This window comes from Cololabis saira, chromosome 4, assembly GCF_033807715.1.
Source record: "Cololabis saira isolate AMF1-May2022 chromosome 4, fColSai1.1, whole genome shotgun sequence".
In the NCBI taxonomy this organism is placed as follows: Eukaryota; Metazoa; Chordata; class Actinopteri; order Beloniformes; family Belonidae; genus Cololabis; species Cololabis saira.
The window spans coordinates 47743225-47762917 of record NC_084590.1 but is presented as its reverse complement, the minus strand read 5'-3'; the positions used below and the strand labels follow the sequence as shown (position 1 = coordinate 47762917).

Here is a 19693-nt window from a genome sequence, read left to right as displayed (position 1 = left end):
ATTTTTGCGTGTGGCAAATAGCGCTGGCCTTTGTGAATTAGGCGCTTTTTGCAATGAGGCTTATTTGCATAGAAAGGGGGCAATTTTGCGCCGAATGTATGAATATTACCTAATTTGCATGCATGCAAAAGGCACCGGCGCAGACTGCCACTATTTGCTTGGCAGCGCAGTTTGTGGAGCAATTCGCCCTTTGCGGGTGCTTTGTGAATTAGACGCTCTCTTTTTGTCTCATTTGCACCGGTTTAGCGGCCGCAAAAGCCGCGCAATCCTTTTGCGGATTTGGCCCTAAGAGTTTCACTTGCATATCTTGCATTTAGTGTGTCCCAGTGTTCTGTTTTGATCCATTAAATCGTTTGGAAAAATCACATAATAATCCAGTAAAATTGCGCATACACTTCATAATTGACACGGCGGGTTATTTATCGATCCGGTACGTGTTCACAGCACGTCCTACGTTGACATAAGTTGACACATACAGTACATCATCACATTGTGAGCGTGTCATTACGTTGTATTTTTTCACAGTATTTTTTTAATGCCACTTCCCGCGAAAAGGGAGGTGACGTCATTCCCCTGGGAAACTAATCGGTTTGAATTTGCGTTCTTGTTCATGTTTTTTTTATCAGAGATTTTCACGAAAGATTACTCAGCTACAACCCACACACACCATACGCGCACTACATACTCACTATACAAGCCTACACACAAACATATTATGGTGTGCGTGAAACGGTATACAGTGAGCAAAGCTGAATTCAGTGCCAGATAAAGACGCAATGTCTAAACGCGATATGTAAAATGATATATCACAAAAACTAATGTATGAATTCATTCCAAATAAATTTCCTGTGGTTTGAAAGGCACAAAAAGGCCCCCTCCTTGAACCGCCACCTTACTGTGGTGGAGGGGTTTGTGTTGCCCGAGTGATCCTAGGAGCTATGTTGTCGGGGGCATCACACCCCTGGTAGGGTCTCCCATGGCAAACAGGTCCTAGGTGACCGGCCAGAATAAGAGCGGTTCATCAGCTAATCATGGTAAACAGAAAATCAAGGACCGCTACGTCGCCCGGATCGGCGTCACCGGGGCCCCACCCTGGAGCCAGGCCTGGGGTTGGGGCTTGTAGGCGAGCTCCTGGTGGCCGGGTCTTTGCCCGTGGGACCCGGCCGGGCTCAGCCCGAAACGGCGACGTGGGCCTGCCTTCCTGTAGGCCCACCACCCACAGGAAGGACCGTGAGAGGCCAGTACATTGTGGACTGGGTAGCAGTCGTGGTGGGGCCTCGACTACCCAATCCCTGGACCAAAACCCTCGCAGTGGGGACATGGAATGTCACCTCGCTGGGGGGGAAGGAGCCGGAGCTTGTGCGTGAGGTTGAGAGATACAGGCTAGAGATAGTCGGGCTCACCTCCACACATAGCTTGGGCTCTGGAACCCAGCTCCTTGAAAGGGGCTGGACCCTCCACTACTCTGGAGTTGCCCAGGGTGAGAGGCGGCGGGCTGGTGTGGGCTTGTGTATAGCCCCCCAGCTCACTTCGGCATGTGTTGGAGTTCACCCCGGTGAACCAGAGAGTCGTTTCCCTGCGCCTTCGGGTCGGGAAAAGGTCTCTCACTGTTGTTTGTGCCTACGGGCCAAACAGCAGTGCGGAGTACCCGGCCTTCTTGGGGTCCCTGGGAGGAGTACTGGATAGTGCTCCAACTGGGGACTCCATTGTTCTACTGGGGGACTTCAAGGCTCACGTGGGCAATGACAGTGATACCCAGAAAGGCGTGATTGGGAGGAACGGCCTCCCTGATCTGAACCCGAGCGTTGCTTTGTTGTTGGACTTCTGTGCTAGTCACAGTTTGTCCATAACGAACACCATGTTCAAACATAACGGTGTCCATCAGTGCACGTGGCACCAGGACACCCTAGGCCGGAGGTCAATGATCGACTTTGTTGTTGTTTCATCTGATCTTCGGCCGTATGTCTTGGACACTCGGGTGAAGAGACGGGCTGAGCTGTCAACTGATCACCATCTGGTGGTGAGTTGGATGCGCTGGCGGAGGAGGAGGTTGGACAGACCGGGCAAACCCAAACGGATTGTGAGGGTCTGTTGGGAACGTCAGGGGCATCTTCAACTCTCACCTCCGAGAGAGTTTCTCTCAGATCCCGGGGGAGGTGGGGGACATCGAGTCCGAGTGGACCATGTTCTCTGCCTCCATTGTTGACGCGGTGGCTCGAAGTTGTGGACGCAAGGTCTCCGGTGCCTGTCGTGGCGGCAATCCTAGAACCCGGTGGTGGACACCGGAAGTACAGGATGCCGTCAGACTGAAGAAGGAGTCATACCGGGCTATGTTGACCTGTGGGACTCCTGACGCAGTAGATAGGTTCCGGCAGGCCTAGCGAGCCGCAGCTCGGGCAGTCCATGTCTGGGCGGTCCTGGAGGCAAAAACTCTGGTCTGGGAGGAGTTCGGGGAGGCCATGGAGGAAGACTTTCGGTAGGCCTCGAGGAAATTCTGGCGGACCGTTTTGGCGCCTCAGAAGGGGGAAGCAGTACTCTGCCGGCACCGTTTGCGGTGTGGGTGGGGAGCTATTGACCTCGACTGGGGACATCGTCGGACGGTGGAAAGAATACTTCGAGGATCTCCTCAACCCGACTGACATGCCTTCCTCTGAGGAAGCAGAGAGTGGGGACGTGCTCATCCATAACCCCCCTTCTGAGGCGCCGAACGGTCCTCCAGAATTTCCTCGAGGCCGACCGAAAGTCTTCCTCCATAGCCTCACCGAACTCCTCCCAGACCCGAGTTTTTGCCTCCAGGAACGCCCAGACATGGTCCACTCGGACTCGATGTCCCCCGCCTCCCCCGGGTTCTGAGAGAAGCTCAATGAATCCAGAATGTATGACATTTTTAGGGCCCGAGCACTTACAGTGCGAAGGCCCTATTGTATCTGTAGGAATTTTTTCTTTCTTTCTTCTGACGAAAGGAGGGAATTTTTAGCCCCCCTAAACGTGCCCCAAAAGTCACCAAATTTTGCACCCAAGCCACGCCTGGCGAAAAATTTTATATTTCATGGCTTTCATTAATGGGCGTGGCAAAATGGCTGAACAGCATCCCCTAGAAAACCTTGTGCCTCAAGCCCAGCCCCCGGGTCTGGCAGTCAGAAGGCGCGCCGATTTTTCCCAATGGCCAGCCGCGGTACTGCAACCAAAAATCCCATGCGGCCCAGAAAGCTTTTTTCCCATAGACCGCAATAGTAAAAGAGAAGCCTCTAAAACTGTTCACAGGACACCTCCAGCTGTAATCACCGGCCATTACTAATCTTTGTATTCTATATTTTCGACTGACGTCACAGCCGTGTCCGTGCATTCACGGATGTTTATATTAATATATATTATGTAATTATATTATATTAATACATTAATCATATATGTGATGCTATACATGTAATAATATACATTAAAGGGAACCCTGCATATTAAGACATGTAGTCCCTAATTAGCCACAATTGTTCTCTTATACTAAAATATGTTGTTAGAAACACATAAAATAATCTAATTGCTTTAAAAATCTACAATGTTTATTACATATTTTGACCTGCGGGAGGCGCCATGTTTTACCTGCGCAATGTATTCTGGGGGCGATGACGTACGACGGTGGCTCTGGGAAGATAAGCCCCGTTAGTTTAACTGGGACAGGTATCTAAAACATAGATGAGCAGCATCTCCCGGCCGTGAAGACGTCTCGGTTCAGGCAAACTGGATCAAAGTTCTGTGATGCACGGGAGATCTGCAAAAATGATCAATGTTGTGCGCATCTTACCAGTGCATTAGGCTCCTGCGTAGACGGCGTAGCCTACGGCGTAGCCTGCGTAGGCTACGCCGTAGCCTGCGTAGGCTACGCCGTAGCCTGCGTAGCCGGGGCTCTACAGCCCGCAGCGCTCCGCCACCCGCTCCCCGCTCTCCGCTCTCCGCTCTCCGTTCTCCGCTCTCCGCTCTCGCTACCGCCGCCGGGATGGAGACGCCAGTGGGCAATATGCACGTTTGAGTGGGCATAGCCCCCCCCTCTCCCCCCTAAAACCGGCTTCGGTGCTGGGTGATGACAGACCAGAGGCTGAGGGGACTGGCCCGGGACTTTGACGAAACGGGAGGCGCAGACTTCGCTTCAAATAGGCAAAACATCTTTATTTAATTTAATGACGGCAGATCTGGCTGGGGTTTTTATTGTAGCATCGGTTATCTGCTAGTTGAAACGTGTGGTCTGTTAGTCTATCTGAGTTTTATGGTGTTTTTATAGTTCATGCTGTATGGGGCTGCACTTTTTTTTAATTTTATTTTACTTTTTTGTAGGTGCGCCGTCACCTTAATGTTCAGCTGTGTTTTCATCTGTGTTTCTGGTGCGCCGTCATCTGTTTAGCTGTGTTTTGATCTGTTTCTGGGTGTCAGAACAGTGGACGGGGGCCAGCAGGTGCCACCGTGTGACGTACTACCCAGAATGTAAAAAACAATGGCGACCTACATGTTAAATTATATTTTCAAATTTTATAAAAACGAAGACATCAAAAAGGTTTTTTATATCACATTGTTATAATTGATACCAACATTTATCTTTTAAGACCTACATGTCTTAATATGCAGGGTTCCTTTTAATTAATATATTATATTAATACATATTATATTAATACTCTCGTCATTGCATTATGGGAGGCCCCAGAGCATCATGGGAGGTGACTCAACTGCGCATGCTCTATGGGCCGCATAACGCGGAAGTAAACCCGGAAGTCAGGAACTTTTTCAGCGTATGCGCTGAGTGAGCAGAATGCATTGAAATGAATGGGCGGCCATTTTCCTATCTCCCATCCAGTGTTATAATAGATCCATGCTCAAGCCCCACAATACGGTTTGACGTACATGCACGAAAATCGGTACACACATGTATCATGGGGCAACTTAAAGAAAAGTCTCTTGGCGCCATGGTCGAAAACGAACAGGAAGTCGGCCATTTTGAATTAATCGTGTAATGTTTGCGCAATTTATGCCATTTCTTCGGCAGTTAATACGGCCCGAACCGTAACGTGCACCCAGGTGTGTTATACATCAAAATGTGCGTCTCCATCCTACGACAACACGCTTTACTTTTCTCTTTCAAAAGCATTACCGTGGCGAAGCTAGACGTCAAAAAGCGCGCCCCCCCTTCATCTGATTGGTCCATATTTGATAGTTCCCCAAAAGTCACCAAGTTTTGCAAGCCAGGCCTGGCGATAAATTGGATATTTCATGGTTTTCATTAATGGGCGTGGCCTAACTGCTCAACAGCTTCCCCTAGAAAAACTTTTCTCTGCCATAACTTTTGAACGGGTTGTGATAAAGACATGTGGGTGGTGTCATCGGACACGGTATTGAGTCCTTGACCTTCATTGGCCTGAATTAGCCCCGCCCCTTCTTCTGATTGGTTGTCCCTTTTTTCGTTTATAACTTTTGAATGGTTTGACATACAGAGTTGTGGGTGGTGTCATCGAACTCGGTTTTGAGTACTTGGCCTTCATTGGTGCAAATTAACCCCGCCCCTTCTTCTTATTGGTCGATATTTCATAGTTCCTATTTTCGGCCATAACTTTTGAACAGGTTGTGATAAAGACATGTGGGTGGTGTCATCTGACTCGGTTTTGAGTACTTGACGATAATTGGTGCAAATTAGCCCCGCCCCTTCTTCTGATTGTTCGATATTTCATAGTTCCTATTTTCTACATTAACTTTTGAATGGCTTGACATAGGAAGTCGTGGGTGGTGTCATTTCTGATATGCTTATGGGGGCGGTGGCCATGAGTGTGAGGGCCCATTCATCGCTGCTTGCAGCTTTAATTGCATTACAGAAAATAAAGATCTTCATCACAATATTCTCATTTTCTGAGACATTCCTGTACGGGTTGTTTTGATGTATAGGAAATAAAAATACTCAATAAAATGGCAGTATTCTATGCAAATATGTAAAAATATGCTTGTTCTATGATCGGTCAAAAAGGCTTAAACAAACATTAATCATCCAGGGATAATAATGGGGTCGTTTTTTTTTTTTTTTTTTTTTTTTTCCCCTTGCCCTGTAGGTGGAATCTTGAAATTCCAAAGTTTCTGGCAAACTTCACCCCAAAAGGTTCCTCTTGACTTCCTTCAGTGGTTTTTTTTAGGCTTGGCAGTGATGGTCAAGAATTTGCTTGGTGAATTGTATGGATGAAGAGGTCCCACACTGGCAAAAGTGTGGGACTAGCAAAAGTGGTCCTTAAGGTGAAGCAAAACCTGCTCAGTAAGATACTTTATATTGCAGGGAACATAGAAATGTTTGCATGTAAATTATTAGATCATGATCAAATGAAAAGCACAATAGTACATAAGAATTTAAGTTGTGTATGTTATCCCTCAGAGCCACCCAAATACATGCCGCTCCTTGATAAAATGAGGACTTAAGAAGAGCAGAGGAGTTTGTGCTGCTCATGCAAAAGCATTCCACCTTTACACTGGCAGTCTCCAGTGACAAAAGTGCGACCTATGCTGAGATTTTACCTATCCTGAAAAATCTACAGCAACACTACACCGTACAGGAAGAGGACTCTGCCTTGGTTGTATTTGTCACTGGCTCACTGGCTTTATTTTTGACTGCTCAGTTCATATATCTTTTTTTAAAAAGGACAATTTTATTTATTTATTTATTTATTATTATTTATTTTTTTTTTCTGTTAGAAACATTTTGGAATCCTGGAATTGCCAGAGAATGATGCATGTTGTATTTGTTCATTTCTACAGGAGAATATTTATCTTATATTGGTCATGCTAATCAACTTTTTGTTGTCTCTTTTTTCCCAAATGAGAATTGATAAGGGAATCGATAAAAAACGATTGTTAAGCAGAATGAAAAATGGTTGGAAGATCTTATCAGTACCCATCCCTATTAATGAACAATTTTGATGGTTTTCGTGTTAGTAGCTTTAACCATTTACACTTTTGATTTGACGTACTGAGATGTTTCATCTGAAGGTCTCTGGCTGTCAAGAACAGCACTTTAGACAGACAGCACTTTATAGAAACTGAAAAGCTTTTGTGAGTCAGTCAACAAGATGATTTAATTCTTCTTCTCTGTCCTTACAGAAACATAAAGGCAAAGAGAGACCCACAAGTTATCGTTGTGATCACTGCAAGAAAGTCCTCACCACTTCATCAGCTCTGAGAAAACATAAGATGATTCACACTGGAGATAAACCGTTCACTTGTGATCAGTGTGGAGCAGCTTTTACCACACAAGGTCATCTAAAGATTCACCAACGCATTCACACTGGAGATAAACCGTTCAGATGTGAACAGTGTGGAGCAGCTTTTACCACATCAAGTAATCTAATGACTCACCAACGTATTCACACTGGAGATAAACCGTTCAGATGTGATCAGTGTGGAGCAGCTTTTACCAGACCAGATAATCTAATGACTCACCAACGTATTCACACTGGAGATAAACCGTTCACTTGTGATCAGTGTGGAGCAGCTTTTACCACACAAGGTCATCTAAAGATTCACCAACGCATTCACACTGGAGATAAACCGTTCAGATGTGAACAGTGTGGAGCAGCTTTTACCACATCAAGTAATCTAATGACTCACAAACGTATTCACACTGGAGATAAACCGTTCACTTGTGATCAGTGTGGAGCAGCTTTTACCACACAAGGTCATCTAAAGATTCACCAACGCATTCACACTGGAGATAAACCGTTCAGATGTGAACAGTGTGGGGCAGCTTTTACCACATCAAGTAATCTAATGACTCACCAACGTATTCACACTGGAGATAAACCGTTCAGATGTGAACAGTGTGGGGCAGCTTTTACCACATCAAGTCACCTAAAGAGACACCAACGCACTCACACGAGTGATAAACTCTAAAGATGTGATCAGTGTGAAGTGTGGAATTGCAAGAAACACCTCAGCACAGCAAAAAAAAAAAAGCAAAATAATCAGACGTCATACGGAAACTTGAAAGACTAACATATGATGCCCCCTGGACACCTCCTGGGAAGATGTTCCTGGCATGTCCCACCAGGAGAAGATCCAGGAAACACCAGAGGGAATGTCTTTTGGCTGACCTGGGAACGTCTCTGGATCCCTCCAGAAGAGCTGGAGGAAATGTGTGGGTTGAGGGAAGTCTGGACATCTCTGCTCAGACTGCTGCCCCTGCTAACCAGTCCCACATCAAGTGGATGAAGATGGATGGATGGACAAAATCCATATATTTGCAAAAAGCACAACTTTATTGTAACACCATACTGAGATACAGACTGTAATCTAACTATAGTATGAACTATTCCACAAATACTGCATTAGCGCATCTCTAACATCTCTGCCTTCCTCCTCTCCACCCCGAGCCACTGCCACCACTGGCTGAAGTGTTGCTGCTGCAGGTACATCCTATGATGTTTCATAAGTCTTTCCATGACTTTCACACAGATTATGCAGTGGACAGGAAGTCATCACCATTCATTTCATCAGTCGGACATCACAGAAGGCAACCTGCTGAATTCATCTTCCTCAACCACTCGTGCTCGGCTGACTTTGTGCTTAAACGCAGACTGTTCTGCTGTCAGTCGTCCAGTGTCATGGAATGATTTCAAGAGCCAGTCCTGCAAAGGATAAGTAGAGTCTCCAAGAATTAAATACCCAGCAGTCACTGTATATTCCTGATGTGAAATAGGAAGATGTTCCTCCAACTGGCTAACTCCTGTGTATGTATTATATATGTAATATACCATTTGTCCTTGAGGGCTGAACTTTCAGGATCGATTTTACCTTTTTACCTGAAGTCTCCATTAACACCAAACTTGGCACAATTAATTTTTTGGATTGTACTTTTCAAGCCTAACAGGTTTGAGGACGATTTGTCAAAAAACGTAATCGTACAGGAATATATCATGTTTCATATCATATTTACCAAAAAGATCATAACAGTGTTAACATATGGATATTTAGTAAAATCCATGAATAACGAAAATAAAACGTCAGATGTTGAAAAAGTGATTTGAACTTTGAAAAGTTGCGGTTCTTCACGCACACATCAAGGCTGGCGTACACACATTTCTGAGGTTTTGTCCGTTGACGACACTCACTGGTGATGCAGTGAAGTCCAGTGTGGCAGGGTGCGTGCCACGGGGGCCCGACCGAAGGACGGAGAGACACAGTTTCGTGCAGACCCTTATTTATTTGTCAATATAAGCACCCACACACAGTGCACACAAGCACCTCCGCATGACAGCAGCTCCTCCGAACCCTCGCTGCTGTCCGGCTCCGCCTTATAAGGCAGGCAGGTGGAGAGAATCAGCCACTCAGGTGGATGGGACACAGGTGCGTGTCCCATCCACCTCTCCAACCTGCCACATCCAGAATATGAGGAAACATGACGTCAACAATAAGTTCAATACCACATGAAGGACATGACAGTCCCCACATCACCAGTGTTGTGCTACGTCCAGTGATTAAGTGAACTCTGAACTTATAAATGTTTGTGAACATTTTGTGAACGTGTATTTCAACTTTAAAAGTCGGTTCAACCCCGACCAGCCTCCTAAAATGGCCGCCTTGTCCAGAACTTCAAGACCAGCATGCTTTGGGGGCGGTACCTAAAAGCGGCGCGCATCCAATCACAAGTGAGGTGCTGGTGACGTCATTGCAGACCGCGACCCGCAGTCGACAAAGCCCGCAGCTGCCCGACCCGGATTCCGAGGAGGCGTGAGCTCATGAGCCCTGGTGATCAGTAAAACTTAGAGCGGTTCAGAACTGAGATTACTGCATACATCATCATCATTGTGTTCGTTATGTTGTAGTCGCCATTTTCTGCCAGTCATTCACGTTTGAAACGCCCGCGTTTGCCATCCGGTCTAGTTGCACGTGGCGAGGACGCGTCCATCTTTAAAATACCAGAGTCCCGCCATCTTTAAACACTGCAGCCACGTTGTTTGAACCTGTTTTGTTGGATCATGTTTATTATTGTTTGAGTCCATGCATTTAACTTTCATTTCATTTTTATAGTTGTTTTTTCTTGTTAGTTAATGGTTTTTGTTTATCGTAGTGTGCCATCAGGATTTATTTTGGGTATTTATTTACATCTGCTTTGGTACCCGTATGTAAATAAATTCTGATTGATTTTTAATGAGGAGTTGTTTGTGTTTCATACAATTTTGGTCACATTGACTGTTTGACAGAGACAGTACCAAACTCTTTAAGAGCCTTCAACATTATTCACCAGGAATAATAGAACCTTCTGGTTATTCTGGTGGAATAATCCCTAATTTACGAGACTGATTTCTGCTGTTAAAAGTTATAATTTTCCTGGTTAAGGCCCAGGTGGTGCCCCTACGAGGATTATTATCATTTTGATAATTCAATTTGATAGATAGTCGACTTTATTAATTATTAATAATTGTTGAATAAAATTATTAATAACCCTCTGATAACTGGACAGCTAAGCTACCCTGTGGCACAACACCAGGTAAGTAACACACGAGTGGAACTGCAACAATCTCACAATAAACCACATGAACATATAAAGGTAGGAGCACAAAGATGTAACCTGTCAATCACAATGTCAGCCTTGGTTCTGTTAGAGGAACCTGATGATGCAGGATCAGTAGCGAGTCTTCAGGGACCACGTAGACCTGCTGGTCCAGGACTAAGACTGGACCATCAGCTGGTTTAGGTACCAAGAGGATCTTCTGGATCTCTGCCCTGAACTGGACCAGCTGCTCCGGTTCAGACCAACATGATGCTTTCAGCTGGAGCTGCTGACAGGTCGGACATCTGTCGCCATGACGACCGTATGGGACGACTACTCGAGATAAAAGTAAGATCCTAAAACATCAATAACTACGTCTGAGCAGACAAACATTAAAGAACCGGTTCTTTAAAGTTGTCTTTTAAATTAAAAGTAACATGTCACTGAAAGGTTGGTTGGTACGAACTGACAAGAAAAAAAAAGAGTGTAATGATGCACTAACGCTAAATATTAACATTCACAAAACTTTACTAAAATAATACACCCACAACTCTTCACGGAACTGCATGTGCACTCAACTCCACGTTGATTGTGATGTTCAAACGTGCATGGATTTGGGCGTACGCACAGAGACTTTGTTGGGGGGGCTGATAAGAGGGGAGGGCCAGTGGGGGGGGGGGCGTCTTGTTTTCATTCCTCCAGGGAGATTGTGACTGGAGCTGCCTGCCAGGCTGCTCTGTCAAGGTCAGATTATAGAATCAACAATTGTATTGAAGAAAACAGGCTGATTCCAGTAATTTTCCATCTGCCTTAAGTCTCTGGTTCATCAATGGCGACTCCAAACAGACAAATTTGTGGTCAATTCCCACCAAGCCGAGCTTCCAACTTCTCCAAGGTCTTTTCAATCTTGCCAATGAGCTCAAAAACCGCTGCTAGCCTGCGATTTTGCTCAAGAAATGCATCCAGCTTGCGGTTTTGCTCCCCCAATGTTAAAGTCTGAGTGTTGGTCGCAGAGCTTATCCCCTCAGCCACGTCGGGCAGCTCTCGTGTGGGGGAAATCATGGATGCACTTAAAACTGTGGACATGCCCGTGGAGGCTATTGCGCAATCGGCTGAAAGGAACATTAACACTGATGGCATCGGTATGCAAAGGAAGAATAAAAAAAGTGTGGTAACACTAACTGCTAAGGCTTTTGCTGAAAAGATTGAAAGGTTGCAAAGTACTAGGAAAGCTAAGCTAAATACTGTTTTTGTTAGTCATTAGGGTGGAAGTATACAATTTCTGACGCAGCTCGTAATTTTACATGTCGAGTCGGCCTGAATGACGGCCGACGCGCAGCAACCCGACTAGAGTCACCGAGCTCGCCCGGCCGATAAAGGGCACCTAAGTGGATCACATTTGGAGGCAATAAAGGGGCTCGTCCGGGATTTGAACCCGGGACCTCTCGCACCCTAAGCGAGAATCATACCCCTAGACCAACAAGCCAACGGGTGGTGTGTCCCAACAGCACCACCTGGTGGTAGAAATGAAAGCAAGAATGCAAGTGTTGCAGAGAGCTTTCATACCTGGAAACATGATATCGATTAATGAAACAAAAAAACAATCTTCTGGAATAGTTTCTCACTTTCTTACATGAACACGGAAGTACCCAATGCAGCAGCTTCAGTCACCCAACTCTGACTGAACAAGGAATATTTCCAAATTTCTAAGTCTTAGTTTCATTTTGCCGAATGTATATCCCCATTAAGGCGAGAATGTGCGAAAACAGGGCTAATCCAGGCTTTGAACACAGGACCTCTCGCACCCAAAGCGAGACCAATTTGACCGCACCACCTTCCTGGCATGGCGTGCACTTGTGTCTGCGGTGCAGTTATTCGTCCAGCAGATGGCGACATTTCCCCGAATCACCGCCCGCCACATGAAGACGCTCTGGGGTTCTTTAGTTCTGCTTAGAGCCTCTGTATTTAAATTAAGTGCATGTGAGTGATAGCGTTGCTGAAGATATGTTTTTTCTGCTTTGATTATCTTTTGTCTTAAACTGAAATAAAAAGGAAGAGTTTTTTTTGTTGATGTAATGTCACTTGCCTGCCACTTGATGTCGCTGTGACGGCTCTCCTGCAGCTGCCGGCGGAGCCCAGCGCCTGAAAGGGAGAGGAATCCACTTAATAGGTTTTAATCAAATGTAATTGGTACACTAAGATCTAGTTTGGATGTTTTTCTTGGCTGTGACAATGAAGAGGGGATTTAAGGAAACGTTAGTTATTCTAGATGCAGTTTACAAACATGTTCAAGAAGTTTATTGTCATCTGCAGCACTAACACAAGGTTGTATTGAGAAATTAAAAACTTGTGACAAGGCATGCATTTAATAATAATATTGACAATCAAAGCAAAGACGAACAAGGAACTAAAAGCACAAACAAGAAAAAATTACTAAAATCTTTATAAATAAGGGCATTTAAACAGCTGAGCTCGCCAAACCCAAGTTGTATGTTTTATTGAAAACATTAATACTTTATGCTCTTTTTGAAGTATCTAATTTTTTGAAATTAATATTGTTGTGAAAGTTTCAGGTGAAGTATAAACACATTTATTTTAAAAGCAAGTAAAAGGAGTACTGAATGAGACTATCCTTGTCTTCTCAAGCACAAAAACACTATTTCTCTCTGAGTTTAAAAAAAATACATTTTTATTTAATGTATTTACCTTAAAGTAAGTCTCTTTTCTTAAGAACAAAATACTACGTCATACTGTCTGTGTGCACTGTGGAGGTCACGTGGTTCCAACATAAACTAGAAGCTGACTTGATGTATAAACTTGATCTCCTTCTCTCAAAAGAACTACTTACCTTAGAAGATGAACTTGAATTAAAAAACATCCAGCTACACCTGGATCAGTTTTATTTAGACTTGGCTAAAGGAGCTTTTATTAGTTCTCTGGCTAGAGGAGGAGAAAGGGACACAAGTTACTTTTTTGCTTTAGAAAAAAGAAATGTAAAAAGAAAATCTTTAACTGCCATTAAAGGAGCCGTCTGTAAGAAATGGCCAAAACTGGTACTGTAGTCACTTTCAAAATATTGTTGAGCGGCGTGTACCCTCCCCCTCCTCCCCCCGACCAGAGGTTGCCAGGTATGCTGCAGAATGCAGCAGGAACGTAGGCTGCCATGGCTGCCATAATTAGAGCTGAGCTTGCAACCCGGATGCCGAAACAATACTGACTTGGTGATTGGGAGATAGGTGGAGGGTGGAGCTTCAGAAACAATACTGACTTGGTGATTGGGAGATAGGTGGAGGGTGGAGCTTCAGAAACAATACTGACTTGGTGATTGGGAGATAGGTGGAGGGTGGAGCTTCAGAAACAATACTGACTTGGTGATTGGGAGATAGGTGGAGGGTGGAGCTTCAGGCCAAAACAAAAAATGACAACATAAACATCAGTTGAGGGCTGCAACTCCTCTTTTTAAACTGGGATATCCTGGCTTGAGTGCTGTTGTCAGTGACATAAGTATTTGAAATGAACATGATTTTTAAATGTCTGTTGACATATCGGGGTCATTTTATGATTCGTTTTATTATTCCTCTTACATACAGCTCCTTTAATATAAACGGATCACTGTCCAAAGATCCAAATCTGATAAATACATTACATGTCTAACTGAACATACCTGCAAACATGCAATCGTTAATCTAGAAGTTGTTGTGTAAACTGAGGGCCAAATGGAGTTAAGTAGCCTGTGACACTGGAAAAACTATCACCAAAGAGTTACTTTCTCTGACATCATGACTGCTCACCGTCTCATGTGACTGGAAAACTGTGACGTCTCATTCAGCTGTTTCAGGTTCTTTCCTGCAGCGTTGGTGGTATAGTGGTCAACATGGTGGTATAGTGGTCAGCATGGTGGTATAGTGGTCAACATGGTGGTGTAGTGGTCAGCATGGTGGTGTAGTGGTAAACATGGTGGTGTAGTGGTCAACATGGTGGTGTAGTGGTCAACATGGTGGTGTAGTGGTCAACATGGTGGTATAGTGGTCAACATGGTGGTATAGTGGTCAACATGGTGGTGTAGTGGTCAGCATGGTGGTGTAGTGGTCAACATGGTGGTGTAGTGGTCAACATGGTGGTATAGTGGTCAACATGGTGGTGTAGTGGTCAACATGGTGGTATAGTGGTCAACATGGTGGTATAGTGGTCAACATGGTGGTGTAGTGGTGAACATGGTGGTGTAGTGGTCAACATGGTGGTGTAGTGGTGAACATGGTGGTGTAGTGGTCAACATGGTGGTATAGTGGTCAACATGGTGGTGTAGTGGTCAACATGGTGGTATAGTGGTCAACATGGTGGTATAGTGGTCAGCATGGTGGTATAGTGGTCAGCACACACAGTAAGTGGACTGGTGACATGGCTTAGCACTAACGATCCAGGTGAGGAAAACACTACCTATGGGTGGCCGTCCACACTGAGAGGCATCACCGACCATGACCACAAGGAGCATCGCCACAGAGACCCCCCCAACCCGGACAGACCGGGGCAGACCCCACACAGAAGGTGGAGTCAGGCCTGAGGGACCCCCATGACGACACCCCCATGGGCAGAGCAGGCACACCTCCCAGTGTGGACGACCCCCCTGAAGAAACACTGGAGCTAAAAACTAAAAGATGAAAAGAAAGTAAAAAATGCCTAAAAGTATAAAATGTTTAGAGAAATCTATACAAAACTTAAGATGAATAATAAATAACATAAAATAAAATGAAAGTCATTAAAAATGGATTAAAGGTTTAAAGATAATAAAAGAGCTAAATAAATAAACACAATAACTAAGATGAAAAAGACTAGGTAAATGAGGTCAGATAAAAGCCAAACTAAAAAGGTGTGTCTTGAGCCTCCTTTTAAAAATATCAACGTTCTCTGCGGTCCTGAGGTTCTCTGGCAGGCTGTTCCATAAATAAGGGCCATAATGGCTGAATGCAGCCTCACCGTGGGTTTTGGTCCCGGTTCGGGGAATGGTTAAAAGGCCGGTGCCAGAGGACCTCAGGGTCCGTGAGGGTTGATACGGTAAAAGCAGGTCAGATAAATAAGATGGCCCAAGACCGTTAAGACACTTAAAAACCAGTAAAAGAACCTTAAAATCAATCCTGAAGCGGACGGGGAGCCAATACAGCGATTTTAAAACAGTTGTAATGTGTTCCCGCCCTCTGGTCCTCGTCAGCACGCGAGCGGCTGAATTCTCTTGTAATTGTAAGTTCTTAATACTCTTTTTAGGAAGACCAGAGAGTAGGGCCTTACAATAATCTAAACGACTAGAGATAAAAGCATGCATCAGCACCTCCGTGCTGGCCTGAGAGAGAAACGGGCGGACGTGCCCCAAATTTTGCACGCAAGCCAGGCCTGGCGAAAAATTTGATATTTAATGACTTTCATTAACCAGCCAACCACATGGCAGCAACTCAATGTATTTAGGCACATAGACATGGTCAAGAGAATCTGCTGTGGTTCAAACCAGCACCAGAATGGTGAAGTACAGTGATTTAAGTGACTTTGAACATGGCATGGTTATTGGTAACAGACATGATGAATGAGACATCTCTAATCTTTCTCTCATCCAAAGGTTTACTGTCTAGTAAACCTGTTTACTAGACAGGTGTTTTGACCAACTAAGCCACAGGGCCTCCGTTACCCCTCACTTACCTCGTCTTCATGCGGATTTCTCTAAGAACAACTGGGGCCTCACATGCCAATGTTAATAATAAATAAATAATACATAAAAAAAGTGTTGTAGACCATGTTCCACTCATGTCAGGATGTAGTAAAATGCCCTTTGAGTAGATTTGGGTACACATTTTGATTTATTGGGCCCTAACCGACAGTGGCTTTGTTGGTAAACAGAAAGAGAGCTTTGTTGGTCAAAGCAGCATGAAAGCAGCATGAAATTGTCAGAAGTGGGATTTGAACCCACGCCTCCCTTGGGAGACCAGAATACTCTGTACACATGAAGGAAGTACGTTATCCTTAAGTCTGGCGCCTTAAACCACTCGGCCATTCTGACTACGACTATAACACCTCACAAAGTTATCAATGAAATTTTACATGACAATCAGGGTTTCCAGTTTTACCCACGGAGAGTTATCCAGATGTGAAATAGAAGAAACTGGTTTAAAGTAACAACCTCTTCCCCTAAGACAACTCAAAAATGAAATATTGACAAATATACATTTGTTTTATGGGTCATCGTCATCATCATCATCATCATCATCATCATCATCATCATCATCATCATCATCATCATCATCATCATCATCATCATCATCAATATAAAGTTCCCAGATTGATCCAGGATTACATATTGTATTCCAGACCTCCAAAGTCATCTCCAGCTGCTTTTCTCTGCTGCTTTTTCAAATGTTTTCCACGGTTGGATTAGTTTCATTGTTGATCATCTTGATGTAGTTTTTCTGGGACAGTTGGGAGGTTTGTTGCATGAAAGTAGAAAGAAGAAGTCCAGGATGTGTGAGAAAGGCTTGACATCTCCTCCTGAGTTCCTCCTGGATGATTCCGCTGCAGGAAGACGATCCAGGATGAGGAGGTGCAGCTATGTGAAGCCAGGTTGAACTAATCCTGGTTCGTGCACGTTGACGTCTGTCTTAAGCAGACCGTGAGGTCGGTCCCAGATGTCCTGATTCAGAAATGGAGGACGAGTGTTGCTGATGTTTCACCGAGTGAACAACAGCTTCTAATGGAAACGTAGGAGGAGCTTAAACAGCTGATACGTTCAGAAATGTCCTCCAGACGCTGTTAATGAACTCAGAGAGTCTGACAGACAACAGTGGACAGACTGAATGTGTAGTCGTCCAACATATGAGCTGTAGAGCTCATTTACTGAATAACGTCTTACTGTGGCTGAAATCAGTCAAACCAACATTGGCTTCCTTTGACTAACGTTAAATTTCATTTAAACAAATACAAGTTTACCAAATATAAAACTCTGAACTTGGAAAACATCTTTTTCTAAGTTTTTACTATCATGTCTTAATAAGTCTGTTAACATCATTTCATTCAGGTGACAGCAAGACATAAGTGCAACAAATAATGGCCCGGTTTCCCAGATCAGTTAAGTAGCTCTTAACAGCGAAAGACTTCTTTCAAACCTTCTTAAGGAGCCTGTGAAAGAAAATCGCGTTTCCCAGAGTTGCTCTTAGCTTAAGTATCTCTTTCATTAAGAAGGAAATGAAAGATGCTGCTGACCCAGTCTTTACAACCATCTTAGTGAACAAAGACTCACAGATCCAGCCGCGTCAGGCAAATCAATATCACACCAAGCAACGAGATATTAAAACAATGCACCCCGCACAAATTTTGATCTATTTTATACTTTAGATTTATATTGTTTAGCATTCATTTGTGACAGCAAAGGGAGAAAAAAAAGAAAAATAAGGAATAACAAGTGTGTTCCTGTATATGCTTTATGCGCACAAATAAAACGATCATGAATATCATTTATTTGATATACTTTATTTGACATTTATCTGCTATACAGCATGTTCTCGCTGTCCAGGCAGCCGTGACACCGATCCTCCTGCCCGAGCCCGAGCACCTACATGTGTGATGACAGGGAATTAGTGCATTGAGGAGCAGCGCTGCGTCTCCACCAGTGTTGTGATAGTTACTGAAAAATAGTAACTAGTTAGCGTCACTACTTACTTAATTAAAAAGTAACTCAGTAACTCAGCTACTTAGACCAAAAAGTAATGCGTTACTTACTATAATGAAAAGTAACTTTTTAGTTACTTTAAATAAAAACATTATTTTAAATGCTCCCATTTCATGCCCCGCTAGCCTTCATTTCAGCAGGTACTGTATGGATTTGCATTGTGCATCATGTTCTGCATTCTAAACAGTCTCCCCGATTCTTCACTTCCTGTATCAATAACGTTGGTTGCTTAGCAACAAGCTGAGAACGGCCAATGAGCTTCAGCAGCAGCTGAAGAACGGCCTTTTATGAATCGTTCATTACAGTCCTCAAATATAATAACCAATGGTAGCATGTTGGTTTATAAGAATCTTTTTTCCCAGTAGAAAAAAGAGCGAAGACAACAACACATAGGCTAACTATTTTCTTCTCTTGAAAACACACCTGCACCGCAGCTTTAGGATAAAAAGACGCTACAGAGTCGGGATGCAGCGGCTCAGAAGAGCAGTGGAATACGTGCGAGGCGGGGCTGATCTCTGCAATTTGAAGCCTTCTATAATTGTAAAAAGAATTTCACTTATCACGGGTTCTTTTAACCTGCTCTTTTAACCCCTGCGAAAAACCGGGGATTGCTGTAATTCCACATTGCGAAACTCGCCTTCTCTTGGCTCATGACCGTCATGTTTTTGAACGCACACACACTATGTTTCCTCTGGTCTCCGCGTGTGGGGAAAAAAGCTTCACTGTAGCCAGAAATAACGGAGTAACGCACCGTTTGGTAGCGGTAATTGCGTGACTGAATTTAAAAAGTAATGCGTTAGAGTATTAGTTACCGCAAAACTAACGGCGTTACTGTAACCCGTTACTGAATAACGTTAGTCCCAACACTGGTCTCCACACCCGCTGTGTCTCCAAACATCCGCAAATACAACGTTGATGAATGCAATAGTGAAAACGGTCAAGCATATTTTTTTGAGGTGAAGGATTCTGTTTTACTAGTCAGGAGGATAGAATGTGGTCCAATATGCTGAATGATCGTTAAGTTAATTTGTCCTTTCGTCCATCTTTCACATTTAATAAAACAATACATTTCCTCATTATTCTCTTACCAAGACTACTTCTTATTTAGTTGCAGTCTTGTTTTCATCATGAAAAAGGGTCATTGAATTATATTTATCATCTTAATTTTTAATTGTAACGCACAGGCAGCAGGGAATTAGTGCGTTGGTAGCAGCGCTGCGTGTGAAAATACACTGATAGTGATCGGTGATGGATTTGCCTGGCATCGATTGATTTGGTTTCAGAACCGGACAGCTCCTCTAAAGAGCTTCTGAAAGAGCGAAACTAAAGGACGGTGTTAAGAAGTCATCTGGGAAACACCCGTATCTTAGGGTTCTCTCTTATATAAATAATAATTTCACAAATAATTATTGTGAAATAACTAAGAAATAAATAACTCAAATATGCTTTTCAATATCCCTTCTTTTCCAATATCCTTTTAGCCT

The 19693-nt window shown here is 44.0% G+C and overlaps 2 non-coding genes across 2 annotated transcripts; both read right to left on the bottom strand.

Moving 5' to 3' along the window:
* Positions 1-11918: 11918 nt before the first annotated feature.
* On the bottom strand, positions 11919-11990 carry trnap-agg (transfer RNA proline (anticodon AGG)). Its single transcript has one exon. It is a non-coding gene; the product is annotated as a tRNA-Pro (tRNA).
* A 4442-nt stretch (positions 11991-16432) lies between these two features.
* On the bottom strand, positions 16433-16547 carry trnal-uaa (transfer RNA leucine (anticodon UAA)). The gene is made up of 2 exons: positions 16510-16547; positions 16433-16478 (listed from the first exon to the last, which is right to left on the bottom strand). It is a non-coding gene; the product is annotated as a tRNA-Leu (tRNA).
* Positions 16548-19693: the final 3146 nt, after the last annotated feature.